General features: G+C 37.2%; 1 long non-coding RNA gene across 2 annotated transcripts in view; it reads right to left on the bottom strand.

Moving 5' to 3' along the window:
* LOC143684450 (uncharacterized) overlaps positions 1-12,329 on the bottom strand; it is a 46,421-nt gene extending 34,092 nt beyond the window's left edge. The window contains exons 1-2 of one of the 2 annotated variants that reach the window (XR_013176035.1): positions 9,215-12,329; positions 5,857-5,910 (exon numbers count right to left, since the gene is read on the bottom strand). This is a non-coding gene — a long non-coding RNA (uncharacterized LOC143684450). Of the gene's footprint in view, positions 1-5,856; positions 7,234-9,214 lie in introns of those variants that run through there. The other variant, XR_013176034.1, reaches the window with a different exon arrangement.
* Positions 12,330-14,363: the final 2,034 nt, after the last annotated feature.

The raw sequence follows: 14,363 nt of genomic DNA, 5'->3' as shown, positions 1-14,363 counted from the left end.
GCAGAACTGACATCTTAGCAACATTCACCCTTCCTGTCCATGAGCATGGAATGCCTTTCCATTTGTTTAGGTTATTTTTTATTTCTTGTAGCAATTTTTTGTAATTTACTGTGTACAAGTCCTTGACATCCCTGGTTAGGCTTATTCCTAGATACCTGATTCTGTTGGTCATGCTTTGAATGGGATTATTTCCGTAGTTGTCTCTTCAGATAGGCCATTGCTTGTGTGTAGACATATTACTGATTTTTGTACATTAATCTTGTACCCTGCCACTTTGCTGAATTTATTTATTAGCTCAAGTAGCTTTGTCTTAGACTTCTCAGGGTTTTCTAAGTATAGGATCATGTCATCTGCAAATAAAGAAAATTTTACTTCTTCCTTTCCTATTTGGATGCCTTTTATTTCCTTCTCCTGTCTAATTGCTCCAGCTAGGACTTCTCCTACAATATTGAATAATAGTGGTGTCAATGGGCATCCTTGTCTTATTCCCGATTATAGGGGGAACCAGTCTCTCACCATTAAGTATAATGCTGGCTGTGGGTTTTTTATATATGCCCTTTATTGTATTGAGAATGTTTCCTTCAATTCCTACCTTTTTTTTTTTTGAAGTATTCTTATCAGGAAAGGATGATGGATTTTGTCGAATGCTTTTTCAGTATCAATTGATATGATCATGTGATTTTTCTCTTTGGATTTGTTAATGTGCTGTACTACATTTCCTTGTCTTGAACCACCCTTGTATTCTTGGTATAGACCTCACTTGGTCATGCTGTATAATTCTTTGCTGTGTCATTGGCTTCGATTTTCTAGTATTTTGTTAAGAATTTTTGCATCTATATTCATTAGAGAGATTGGTCTGTAATTTTCCTTTCTTGTAGCGTCTTTACCTGGTTTGTTATTAGAGTAATGTTAGCTTCATAAAATAAGTTAGATAGAACTTTTTTCTCAGTTTTTTTGGAAGAGTTTTGGGCAGGACTGGTCTTAATTCTTTTTCAAATGTTTGGTAAAAATACCCCATGTGAAACTGTCTGGTCATGGGCTTTTCTTTGCGGGAAGATTTTTGATGACTGATTGAATTTTTTTACTTGTAAGTGGTTTGTTGAGATCTTCTATTTCTTCTTAAGTCAGAGTACATAGTTCATATGTTTCTAGGAATTTGTCAATTTCATCTAGATTGGCTAGTTTGTTGGTATATATTTGTTCAGAATACTTTTTTATAATTTTAAAAATTTCTTCAAGATCCACGGTAATGACCTCTCTCTCATTTCCAATTTTGTTTATTTGCATTCTCTCTCTTTTTTTCTTTGTTAGGCTAGCTAGCAGTCCAGCAGTTTTACTGATTTCAAATTTTTGGGTTTTTTATTTCTTTCTATTGCTCTCCAATGTATTTATTTCTTTAATCTTTCTTATTTCTCTTCTTTTACTTGATTTGAGATTAGCTTGCTGTTCTTTCTATAAATTCTCCAGGTGAGCAGTTAACTCCTCAAGTTTTGCTTGTTTTTTCTTTAATATGGGCATTTAGTGAATAAAATTCCCTTTCAGCACTGCCTTTGCTGCATTCCATAAGTTTTGATATGCTGTGCTCTCATTATCATTCATCTCCAGATATTTACTGATTTCTGTAGCAATTTCTTCCTTGTTCCACTGATTATTTAAGTGTGCAGTTTAATCTCCACATATTTGTGAATGTTCTGGTTCTTTGGTGATTAATTTCCAGCTTCATTCCATTGTGATAAGAGGCACTACTTTGGGTAATTTCAATCTTATTAAATTTATAAAGATTTGTTTTGTGGCCCAGCATATGATCTATCCTGGAGAACATTCCATGTATGTCCTGGACTTTTGGGGTGTAATGATCCATATAAGTCTATTAGATCTAATTCAATTATCATATTGTTTAGGTTCTCTATTTCCTTGTTGATCCTCTGCTTGGTTGTTCTATCTATAGTGGAGAGTGGTGTATTGATATCTCCCACTCTTATGTTGAAACGTCTATACTTCCCTTCAATTTTGCCAGTGTTTGCCTCATGTACTTTGGAACTCCTTAATTGAGCACATAAACATTTATGATTGCTATTTCTTCTTCGTTATTTGTCCCTTTTATTAGTATGTAGTGCCTTTCCTTGTTTCTTATGACATCTTTACATTTAAAGTATATTTTGTCTGATATTAGTATAGCTACTTCTGTTTTCTCGTGGGTACAGTTTGCATAGAAGATCTTTTCCATCCTTTCACTTTCAAACTAATTGTGTCATTGAGTCTAAGATGTGTCTCTTGTAAACAGTATATAGATTAATTATATTTTTTAATCCATTCTGCCAGTCCATATCTTTTCACTGGTGTTAGTCTATTAACATTCAAAGTAATCACTTTAAAAGCAGTTCTTGAATCTACTATCTTATCCTTTAGTTTTTATTTGTCAGCTCTATAAATTCTTTTCCTTCTTTCTCTGTTAATCCTTTATATGACTGTTACTAGTATTCTTCATTTCTATGCCTTTCTTCAGCCTTCCCTCTCCTGTCTCTTTTTTTTTTTTTTTTTTTCAGATGATAGGTCTTCCTTTAATATTTCTTGTGTGGCAGGCCTCTTGTTAACTGGTTCTCTCAGTTTCTGTTTTGAATATTTAAATTTCTCCCTGAATTTTGAAGGATAACTTGGCTGGATAAAGAATTCTTGACTGAAAGGCTTTCTCATTCCAGATCTTAAATATATCATACCACTGCCTTCTTGCTTGTATAATGCCTGTTGAGTAATCCAAAATCAGTCTTGTGTATTTTCTGTAGTAGATTGCTTTTCTCCTGCCGCTTTCAGGACTTTCTGTTTTGTTTCAACATTTGACAGTTTGATTAGTGTGTGTGTTGAATTAGGCCTATATAGATTTATTCTATTTGAAGTTCACATTGGGCCTCTTTGATTTGCATATTTATGTCTTTTATAAGAGTTGGGAAGTTTTCCCTGATTATATCATTAACTAACTTTCCCAACCATTTACTCTGCTCTTCTCCTTCTGGGACATCAGTGATTCTTTTATTTGTGCACCTGTTGTTATCTATCATTTTCCTAAGATCCAGTGCCATTTTTTCCATCTTTCTTGACACTTTTTCTAGTGTGCTCTCTAGTTCAATTGTTCTGTCTTTTAGCTCACTATTCTTTCTTCTGCTTTTTCAAACTGGCTATAGTGTGTCTCTAGTATATTTTAAATCTAGTCTATTGTATCTTTGATTTCTATAAGAGCTGCCATTTTTCTATTTAAACTTTCAAATTCTCCTTTATGCTTTTCTAACATCTTCATGATGTCCTTTATTCTTTATAAATATCATTGAGTAGTTGTTTCATATGCTGTTCCCCCACCCTCACCCCCAGAGTTTTGATTTGGTCATTTGGCTGGGTCATTTTTGCTTGAATCTTCATGTGCTTTGTGATTTTCTATTGTGTTCAGGGCATTTGATTATCTCAATAAGGTTATTTTGCAAGTTGGTTCTCTTCACTCATCTAAAATTTTGTATTTACTTGATTTTGCATTGAAGGTTTCTTTTGCACTTGGTTTGTCAGTTATTCCCCACCAAACCAAGGTCTAGATCTCATGTAGGGGATACAATTCAATTTAAAAGTCTATTAAAAGCTAGGTAGGTGTGCCAGTTTGAAAAGATCATCAACCCTAGAAAAGCCATGTTTTAATACTGATCCACCTTGTGGTGGCAGTTGTTTATTTTAATCCCTATTCAGTACTGTAGGTTGGATATTTGATTAGATTATCTCCACAGAAATGAGGGTATGAACCTTTGATTAGAGGGAGATGGGACTCTACCCATTTCAGGTGGGCCTTGATTAGTTTACTGGAATCCTTTAAAAGAGGAAATTTTTTGTAAGAGCCATTGGAATCATGAGAGCCCATGCAGCCAGAGACCTTTGGAGATGAAGAAGGAAAACACCCCTGGGGGAATTTCATGAAACACAAAGACTAGAGGGAAAGCTAGCAGATATTGCCACATTTGTCATGTGCCGTTCCAGTTGAGAGAGAAACCTTAAATGTCATCTGCCATTTTGAACCAAGGTATCTTTCCCTGGATGCCTTAGATTGAACATTTCTATAGCCTTGCTTTAATTTGGACATTTTCACAGCTATAGAACTGTAAACTTGAAACTTAATAAATTCCCCCTCCCCACCCCTTTTTTAAAATTTCCCTTTTTAAAAGCTGTGCTTTTTCTGGTGCATCACATCCCAGCAGCTTGTAAACTAGAATAACATGGGTGCATGGGTAGATCAGTGGTAGAATGGCCGTCCACCACATAAGAGAACCAGGCTAGATTCCTGGCCCATGAACTCCCCACAAAAAAGCAAAAATAATAATAATAATAATCATGGTCAGATTCATGTGCCAACCTGGCCAAGTGGTGGTACCTATTTGTCTGGTTGGGCAAATGCTGGCCTGTCTTTTACTATGGGGATATTTCATAGAATTAAATCATGATCATGTTGGCTACATCCACAGCTGATTCCATTTGTAATCAGCCAAGGGGAGTGCCTTCTTTAATGAGTGATGCTTAATCTAATCACTGGAAGCCTTTTAAGAAGGAGTCAGAAGAGACAGGCTCTCTTCCTGCTTCAGCCAGTGAGCCTCTCCTGTGGAGTTCATCCAGACCCTCCATCAGAATCCATCTGCCCTATAGATTTTGGACTTTATGTTCCCATGGTTACATGAGACACTTTTATAAATTTTATATTTACAAAATATTGCCTGTTTATTCTATTTCTCTAGAGAACCCTAACTGATACAACTTGGTACCAGGAAAGGTAATCAGTTAGCTAGGAGGAATGCTAATGAGCAACCTCCAGTGTTAATAATAGCAGAACAAATCATGGGCACTGGCCAATGGGCAGGTATTGAAAGACAGTTACAATATGATGATAGTGCTATCAACCAAGTCAGAATGGCCTGCCTTGCAGCTTGGCAAAGAATTTCTATGCCAGGACAGCCTGCTTTAACTTTTGCTACAGTAATTCAAGGACATAATGAGCCATATGTCAAATTTGTGGCACGTCTAACAGACATGATTCAAAAAACCATGCAAGCACCTAAAGCCTGTGATTTAATTTTAACGACATTAGCCTTTGATAATGCTAACAGTGAGTGTAAAAAGGCTATTCAACCCATTGAAACTGCCAGTGGTTCCATACAGGACTATATAAGAGCCTGTCAGAACAATGGGTCTACTTCTCATCAAATGGCAGTATTGGCAGCTACCATGAAGTCTAACTTGAATCAAAAGAAAGGAAATTGTTTTAATTGTGGAAAATTTGGGCACTTTCAGAAAAACTGTAAATCTTTTCATGTTAATAATTCCATCCCAACTAAGAAATTGCCATCCAGATTGTGTCCTATTTGTCAGAGGGGCTTTCACTGGGCTAATGAATGTCATTCTAGAACACATAAAAATGGTGCTCTATTGAAAAGGTTGGGAAACTGCCTTGCGGGCTTAGCTCAGGGCCCCAGGACAAACAACATGAGCCGAGCTCCACAGACACAGTATACTGTCAGCAACGGCAAAAATCACGTGTTCCAACCTTAGCGTTAAAAGCTGAAACTCACGGTACTGCTGCGATAGATCTACCTGCAGCTGAGGATATTTTACTTCAACCTGAAATGGGTATTCAATTAATTAGCACTGGAGTTTCTGGCCCTCTGGAGTTTCTGGCCCTTTTAGTTAAATTTAGTAGTTTAACTAAGCAGGGTCTATTAATACTAACTGGTTTAATTGACAGTGACTATAAAGAGGAATTGAAAATTATGGCTCAATCTTTACAGCCTTTTCAAATTAAAACTGGGCAATGCATTGCTCAATTACTACTCTTACCTTATCACGTTCCTCCTTCTCTGCCCTTCAACTGTCAAGGAGGTTTTGGTTCAACTGGAAATGAAATTTATTGGCAAACATTTATTGGGGATGACCACCCAGAAATTAATATTACTATTAAAGATAAAATTTTTCTGGGATTGATTGATACTGGAGCTGATGTAACTATCATAGCTAAAAGATACTGGCCCCAAAATTGGACATTAAGAAAGATACCTACTGTTTTTACCCGCACAGGTACCATGACTGATATTTATCAAAGTACTGAAACATTTGAAGTAATCGGCCCAGAAGGACAAAAATCAACATTACAAACTTTCATGGCAGATGTCAGTTTGAATCTCTGGGGCAGAGACTTGCTTTCGCAGTGGGGAGCATATTTACGTATCCCTCACGTATCAGATAAGGCAGAACAACTATACTTAAAGATGTAATTTCAAAACACTAGGCAAATAAGGGATTATCAAGGTTTAGGATATTCTAAGGAGCAAACAAATTTATAATGGGGGCCATTGAAACAAAGAGCATCATTACCCCAATAACATGGCTTATTACTACGCCAATATGGGTGGATCAGTGGCCCCTTCCTCAAGAAAAATTGAATGCCCTTCATAATCTTGTCCAAGAGCAATTGCAATTACAACATATTGAACCTTCCCAAAGGCCTGAAATTCTCCAGGTTTTGTTATTGAAAAGAAATCTGGGAAGTGGAGAATGCTGACTGATGTAAGAGCAGTAAATAAAGCCATGAGCCCTATGGGCACACTTCAACTGGGGGTCCCTCAACCCTCTATGATTCCTCAATCTTGGAAATTGATTATTATTGATCTAAAAGATTGCTTTTTTACTATCCCTTTGCACCCAGCAGATAAAGAAAAGTTTGCGTTTTCTGTTCTGGCACTGAATAATCAGGCTCCGATGCAATGATATCAATGGTGTGTCTTACCCCAAGGGATGATGAACAGTCCCACCATATGTCAACTATTTGTGCATCAACCTTTACAAGAAATAAGAAACAAATTTCTAGAGGCCCTTGTTATTCATTATATGGATGATATTTTAATTGCATGTGACAATGATGACTCTTTGGAAAAGGTTTTCGGGGCTATTTTAAAATTTTACCTCAATATGGGCTGCAAATAGCTCCAGAAAAGATTCAAAAGACTGAGCCTTACCTATACTTAGGAATGCAAATAGCTGCAAGTAAAATAATTCCTCAATAAAATACAATTAAGATGGGATAATTTATAAACTTTAAATGATTTTCAAAAACTGTTAGGAGATATTAACTGGATTAGACCCACTTTAGGGATTCCTAATTATATGTTACAGAACTTGTTTGATATTTTACAAGGAGATTCTGATTTATTAAGCAAAAGGCAGTTAACAGGTGTGGCTGAACAAGAGTTACAATTAATTGAACAACGCATTCAAGAAGGACAGCTTGTTCAAATAGATACAGAAAAGCCTGTTGATTTTATTATTTTCTTTACCTTGCAATCTCCCACAGGCCTATTTTGGCAAGATGGTGTTTTAGAATGGATTTTTTTTTACCAAACAATAGACAAAAAATGCTTAAATACATATCTGCAAAAAAATCATTTCTTTAATAGCCAAAGGTCGCCAAAGATATTATCAATTAAGAGGTCATGATCTTAATCACATAGTGTGTGATCTCACAAAGGAAGAGGTTCAAAGTCTATATATTTTCAATACCTCTCGGCAAATAGCATTAAGTGACTTTAAAGGACAAATTGATAATCATTTGCCTATGTCAAAACTTTTACAATTTCTAAAAAATAACACAATGGATCTTGCCTAAAATAGTTCGGGCTTCCCCATTGGCGAGAGTCATTATTGCCTTTACTGATGATAGTAGCAATGGACAGGCTGCATATGTTACCCCAGGGGAAAACAAAAGTTGTAAAATGCCTTATACCTCAGCCCAGTTTACTGAATTAGCAGCTGCAATTCAAGTATTGCAAAGTTTCCCACAATCTCTCAATATTGTTTCTGACTCTGAATATGTTTGTCAAACAGTTACTCACATTGACACAGCTTCTTTGTTTGAAAGAGATGAATTGTCCTTAATGTTTTTACATTTACAAACATTACTCAGAAATTGAATTAATCCTCTCTTTATCATGCATATAAGAGCTCATACTAATCTTCCCGGTCCTTTGTCATTACAAAATCAGCAAGCAGATACTTTGTGGGGGTAATGAAGGATCTCACAGCATTTCACAAATTGACTCATATCAATAGCAAAGGGCTGTCAAAGAAATTTCCATCTTTATCTAAACAGCAAGCTCAGGACATTGTTAGGACTTGTCAAACCTGTGGACCTTTCAATGCACTCCCATTTGCATCAGGGGTTAATCCTTGAGGTCAAAAAGCAAATGAATTATGGCAAATGGATGTTACTCATATTTCACATTTTGGTAAAATGCAGTATGTACATGTTATCATAGACACTTGTTCTCATTTCATCTGGGCTGCGGCATAATCTGGAGACTGTTTCTTTTCTGGAGCTATTTGCAGCCCATATTGAGGTAAAATTTTTACCTCAATCCACTTTAGAATGGTATTTTAGAAAAATCCATTCTAAAACACCAACTTGCCAAAATAGGCCTGTAGGAGATTGCAAAGTAAATGTGCCATGTTCGATCACATTTACTTAATGCTTTTGTTGTTATGGGATGCCCTCAATGTATTAAAACAGACAATGGTCTTGCTTATACAGAAAAACAATTTCATAAATTTTGTACCACTTTTAATATTACTCATGTCACAGAAATTCCACATAATCCCTCTGGGCAAGGAATTATTGAACAAGCAAACCGGATGCTAAAGTCTATGCTCTTGAAACAAAAAGGGGGAGATGATGATCTGGAGGATGATGTTATGAAAATAAGTACACCTAAAGATCAATTAGCAAAAGCACTGTTTACTTTAAAATTTTAAAATATTTATGATAATTCATCACAGGCTCCTACAGAACAACATTTTAGTAATCTGGAAAAGAAAAATGATATATCCCAAACAGAACTTCAGCTGCAGCTGATCTATTGGAAAGATGTTAAAGATGATTTATGGAAACCAGGAATGGTAAAGGTGTGGGGTAGGGGATTTGCTCTTGTCATTGCAGATGAAGGAACCTCAGTTTGGATTCCCTCTAAGAGAATAAAACCCAGACATGTTGACCTGGATGAAATTAACTAAATGGGTAATGTATATTATAGGACATATAACTTTAATTCCTGAAGGACAGGGAAATATTTATACTTACTGGGTTTGTATTCCTAACCCACCTCTGCTGTGGGCCCTAACATGGGCCAATCCAACTTTACCAAAATACCTGAATACTAGATTAGGATTCCCAGGTCCAGTAGATTCTAGGCTTCCAAAACTACCTAAGGAAGAAGAAAAATGGTGTCAAATTAACTCTTCCATTTTTGGAAAGACCCGTATGCATAACTTTATGGAAACAAAGGATACTTGCCTGTTAGATGGAAAAGAAAGTTGGAATGGATGCCAGTTATGTCATATGGATCAAGCAGTTATCATAATTAATGATTCCTATGGAATTGTAAGGTGTGGCCCCTGTGGGGTCAAAGATAACTGAGACTATATGGACAGGCAAGCTAAATCAGAGTTTATTACATAGAGGATGATTTATGCCAAAATTTGGGATGATAAATACATTATTCAGAGAAACATACAGGAAATTTTCCTAGGACTGGGACCAATTTGTGTAGCAAATTGTAGTAACTATATCTTCTCTTTAAATAGCAGCCATAAACACTATATACATATAGGAAATCAAACTTTTAATTGTGAGAATTATTCTCTATTCACTTGTATCCGAGTATTTATGTTGCAGGAAAATGAGACGATTGGAGCAGCAAGGAGAAGAAGAGGTATTTGGCTGCCAGTGCAGATGTCAAGATCTTGGCAATCCTCTCCAGAAACACAAGTCCTGATCCATTTGGCAAAAGAATATCTGAAAAGGACTAAGAGACTAATTGGACTCATCACTATAGCTGTCATTGGAATCATTGGCCGCGGTCACTGGAACTGCATTGTTAGGTTTGGGGCTATTTATACTTTTTCTCTTCCTCCTCAGCTGTGTTAAACAACAAATAATCAAAGTCAGAAAGTTTGACTGGTAGCCAATGACAGGTAAGCCCCTTCCTTCAGAGCTTAAGGGCAACCTAAGACAGGCACAGTCACCTCGGCTAATAAAATTAAAAGGGGGAAATGTAGAAGATAGGATTAACATAAGACCTGCGGAACTACTTGGGAGTAGATGGCATTAGGGTGGTGACTGCAGAAACCTGCTTTATGTTATCTGATTTATGTAGAATAGTCTGGAAGGAAGAGAAAGTTTGTTTACCTCAAATGGTTATTTTAAGTATGAAGGAAGAGAACTGAAAGATAAGAACTTTGTTCCCTCAGGAAATGCATGCATGCTTTTTGTTATCCTGCAATATATAAGCAGGATCTGGTTAAGAATAAAATTGTGTGATGTCTGTGGTCTGTTATCACTGAGCTTCAGACTCCCTGAATCCATCTCTGTCTTTCTTTCTTTCTTTCATTCTTTCTTTCTCATCATTCCTTAATATCCTTCGAGCTCCGTTTCATGGGAAGCAACAATGGAAGGGGCACTGATTTTTTCTAACTGGAATAGACACATACTCTGGATATGGGTTTGCTTTCCCTGCACACAATGCTTCTGCCAAAACTGCCATCCGTGGACTTACAGAATGCCTTATCCATCATCATGGTATTCCACACAGCATTGCTTCTTATCAGGGAACACACTTCACAGTAAATAAAGTGCAGAAATGGGCACATGCTCATGGAATTCTCTGATCTTACTATGTTCCCTATCATCCAGAAGCAGCTGGATTGATAGAAAAATGGAATGACCTTCTGAAAACTCAATTACAGTGCCAACTAGGTGGCAATACCTTGAAGGGCTGGGGTAATGTTCTCCAACAAGCTGTGTATGCTCTGAATCAGCATCGGCTGTGTGGTGCTATTTCTCCCATAGCCAGGATTTATGGGTCCAGGAACCAAGAGGTGGAAGTGGGAGTTGTACCACTCACTATTACCCCTAGCGATCCACTAGGAAAATTTTTGCTTCCTGTCCCTGCGACCTTGAGCTCTACTGGTCTACAGGTTTTAGTTACAAAAGGAGGAGTGCTTCCACCAAGAGAAATAACAATGATTCCATTGAACTGGAATCTGAGGCTGCCACCTGGTCACTTTGGGCTACTCATGCCCCTGGATCAACAAGCTAAGAAGGAGATTACATTACTGTCTGGGTTATTGACCCTGACTGTTGGGGAAATAAGACTGTGACTACACTATGGAGGTTAAGAAGAGTTTTCCAGGAATATAGGGGATCACCTAGGGTGTCTTTTAGTACTATCATGCCCTGTGGCTAAAATCAATGGAAAACTGCAACAACCCAATCCTGGAAGGACTACCAATGGCTCTGAAATTTCAGGAATAAAGGTTTGGGTCACCACACCAGGCAAAGAACCACAGTCATCTGAAGTGCTTGCTGAGGGTAAAGGGAAGATGGAATGGGTAGTGGAAGGAGGTAGTGATAAAAATGAACTACAACCACATGATCAGTTACAGAAACGAGGACTCTAATGTTGTTTTCTTCATACTTATACTACTAATAGTTCATTGTTATACTATATAAGTTGTAATATATCAATTTTAAGAATGAATATTACCCAAGGACTTGCAGCCTATTCTGGAGAGATTTAACGTGTTTCCAGTTATATGCAGAACAGTTGAGTATTGTCAGGAGAGAAAAGAAATGTCTTATTGTTTTCTATTTAGAAATTAGGTATGGTTTAAGGTGATAAGTATAGCTGCCAATTTGACAAGGGGGGGGAGTGTCACGGTCAAATTCATGTGTCAACTTGGCCAAGTGGTGGTACCTGTTTGTCCGGTCAGGCAAGTGCTGGCCTGTCTTTTACTATCAGGACATTTCATAGAATTAAATCATGATCACCTTGGCTACATCCACAGCTGATTCCATTTGTAATCAGCCAAGAGGAGTGTCTTCTGCAATGACTGAATCTTAATCTAATCACTGGAAGCCTTTTAAGGAGGATTCAGAAGAGACAGGCTCTCTTCCTGCATCAGTTGGCAAGCCTCTCCTGTGGAGTTCATCCAGACCCTTCATCAGAATCATCAGCTTCACAGCCTGCCCTACAGATTTGGACTCTACATTCCCACGGTTACGTGAGACACTTTGATAAATTTTGCATTTACAAATATTGCCTGTTGGTTCTGTTTCCCTAGAGAACCCTAACTAATACAATAATAAAACAAATCAAATAAGAATATAATAAAAAATATGAAACAACAACAAAAATATCTCAACAATAGTAGGCTCCAAATTCAGAATGAGACACCCAAGATATATTGAGAATGAATTCAGACTGGTGTCTTGCAAAGGGAGAGAAAATTTAGAGAAAAAAATAATAATAAATAAAAAGCCTAGAATAATAAATATATATATATAAATAAGAATAATCAATAAAATATATGTAAATAAAAATAATTTTTAAATAACAATAATTCTACTAATAAAAAATATAGAGAAAACATATTTTTTAAAAAGAAGGGGAAAAGTAAAAGGAATATTTGGAAAAAAATTAAAAGCTAGGCAGATAGTGCGTTAGCCCGCGTGCACTTACCACTTGCTATCAACAGGTGGCGATCCTGAGGTTCCTCCTTCCTCAGGTCCATGGCTCCTGGTGCAGGGGCTGGAAGGTGATGTGCACAGCAGAAGGGCTGCCCAGGGCCAGTGGGACTGGGGAACTGACCACAGCACCAGGGAATCAGCCAACCCTCAGGGCCCAGTGCCTGGTGGATCTACCAGACACCATGTCCATGGGGCTAGGTTTTCCTGGCAACCAGTTGCGCAATCACTTCCCATGCCCAGCGGTCCGGCCCCCATGGTAGGTGATCGGTGTGCCTCCGCCTACCCCCGGGCCTTGTTGGCTACAGCCCTGTACCAGGAGGTCTCCCCAACCTGCAGCTGGGGCAAGCTGGGGTGGAGGGACCATCAGTTCCCTCCAAGGGCACCTCCTCTCATGTCGCTACCCACCCTGGGTAGGGATCACGGTCAACCCATCCACCCACTCTTCCCGTCCCAATCCTCCTTCCTCTCTCCTCCCCAAAACACCCTGGAAACCTGTTTGTTTACTCACACCCCGGGGCCACGGTCCTGGTCATTTTCTCCCCATCACCTATCTTGTTCCTTAGAGCAGGAACGAACTCAATTCACTCTGCTCTGCCATCTTCCTGTCCAGTAAGTCATACATATATTTAAAATTCCATTTACAATAGCTCCCAAAAACATGAAATGCATGGGGATAAATTTAACAAAATATGTGAAAGGCCTGTAAAGTGAAAAACTGCATGGCATTGCTGAAAGAAGTTAAAGACCATAAATAAAATAAGGGGCACACCAGTTTGACAGATTGAAGGACTTGATATTGTTGCAGAGCCTATTCTTCCCAAACTAACATATACAGTCAGCACTACGCTGATCATAATCCTTGCAGGGTTTTTGCAGAAATCGACAAGCTCATTATAGAATTCATAAGAGAATTCAAAGGACCTGGGAAGGCCAAAACAATGTTATTAAAAAACGAAAGTGGAGAATTTATACTGGCGAATTTCAAGGTGAAGTATAAAGCTTAGGTAATCTAGGCATTGTAGTACTGGTGCAAGAATATATATATATGTGTGTGTGTATGTGCATGTTATAAGTACAGACTAATATCGAGATATATTACACATATATAAATATGCACATATATTTATAGTCAGCTGATTTTCAACAAACATATCAAAGTAATTCAATGGGGAAAGGATAATTTTTCAACAAATTGCATTGAAAAAAATATCCAAAAGAAAAAAAATGAACTCTAACCTTTACTCCACAACATAGACCAACATTAAATCAAAGTTAGCTGTACCTAAATATAAAAGCTAAACCAATGAAACTATTGGAGGAAAATATATGAGAAAATCTTGGGGAGACAACATCTTAGGGCACAAAAAGTATGAAACAATAAAAAAGTATTGTTCAGTTATACCTGATTAAAAAAAAATTAAGTTTGCACTTTGATAAACACCACTAAGAAAATGAAAAGGCAATTATAGATGGGGAAAATATTTATAATACATATATCAGAGGAAAGACTTGTATCTAGAACACATGACATATAGGTTAATATATATTTATAATATAAGTATTACAACTCAATGATAAAAAGATGTACAACTTAATTTTTAAATGATCAAAAATTGAAAAGGCACTTCACAAAATAAGACATATACATTACAAACAGACAAGCAAAAAGATGTTCACCAGAAATGCAAAATTAAATATGAAAGATCACTACCCACCTACTAAAATTTAAAAGACTGACAGTACTGTAGGTGAGAACATAGAATGCCGGAAC

This window comes from Tamandua tetradactyla, chromosome 5 (assembly GCF_023851605.1).
Source record: "Tamandua tetradactyla isolate mTamTet1 chromosome 5, mTamTet1.pri, whole genome shotgun sequence".
Classification (NCBI taxonomy): Eukaryota; Metazoa; Chordata; class Mammalia; order Pilosa; family Myrmecophagidae; genus Tamandua; species Tamandua tetradactyla.
This window is presented reverse-complemented; position numbering and strand designations above follow the sequence as displayed.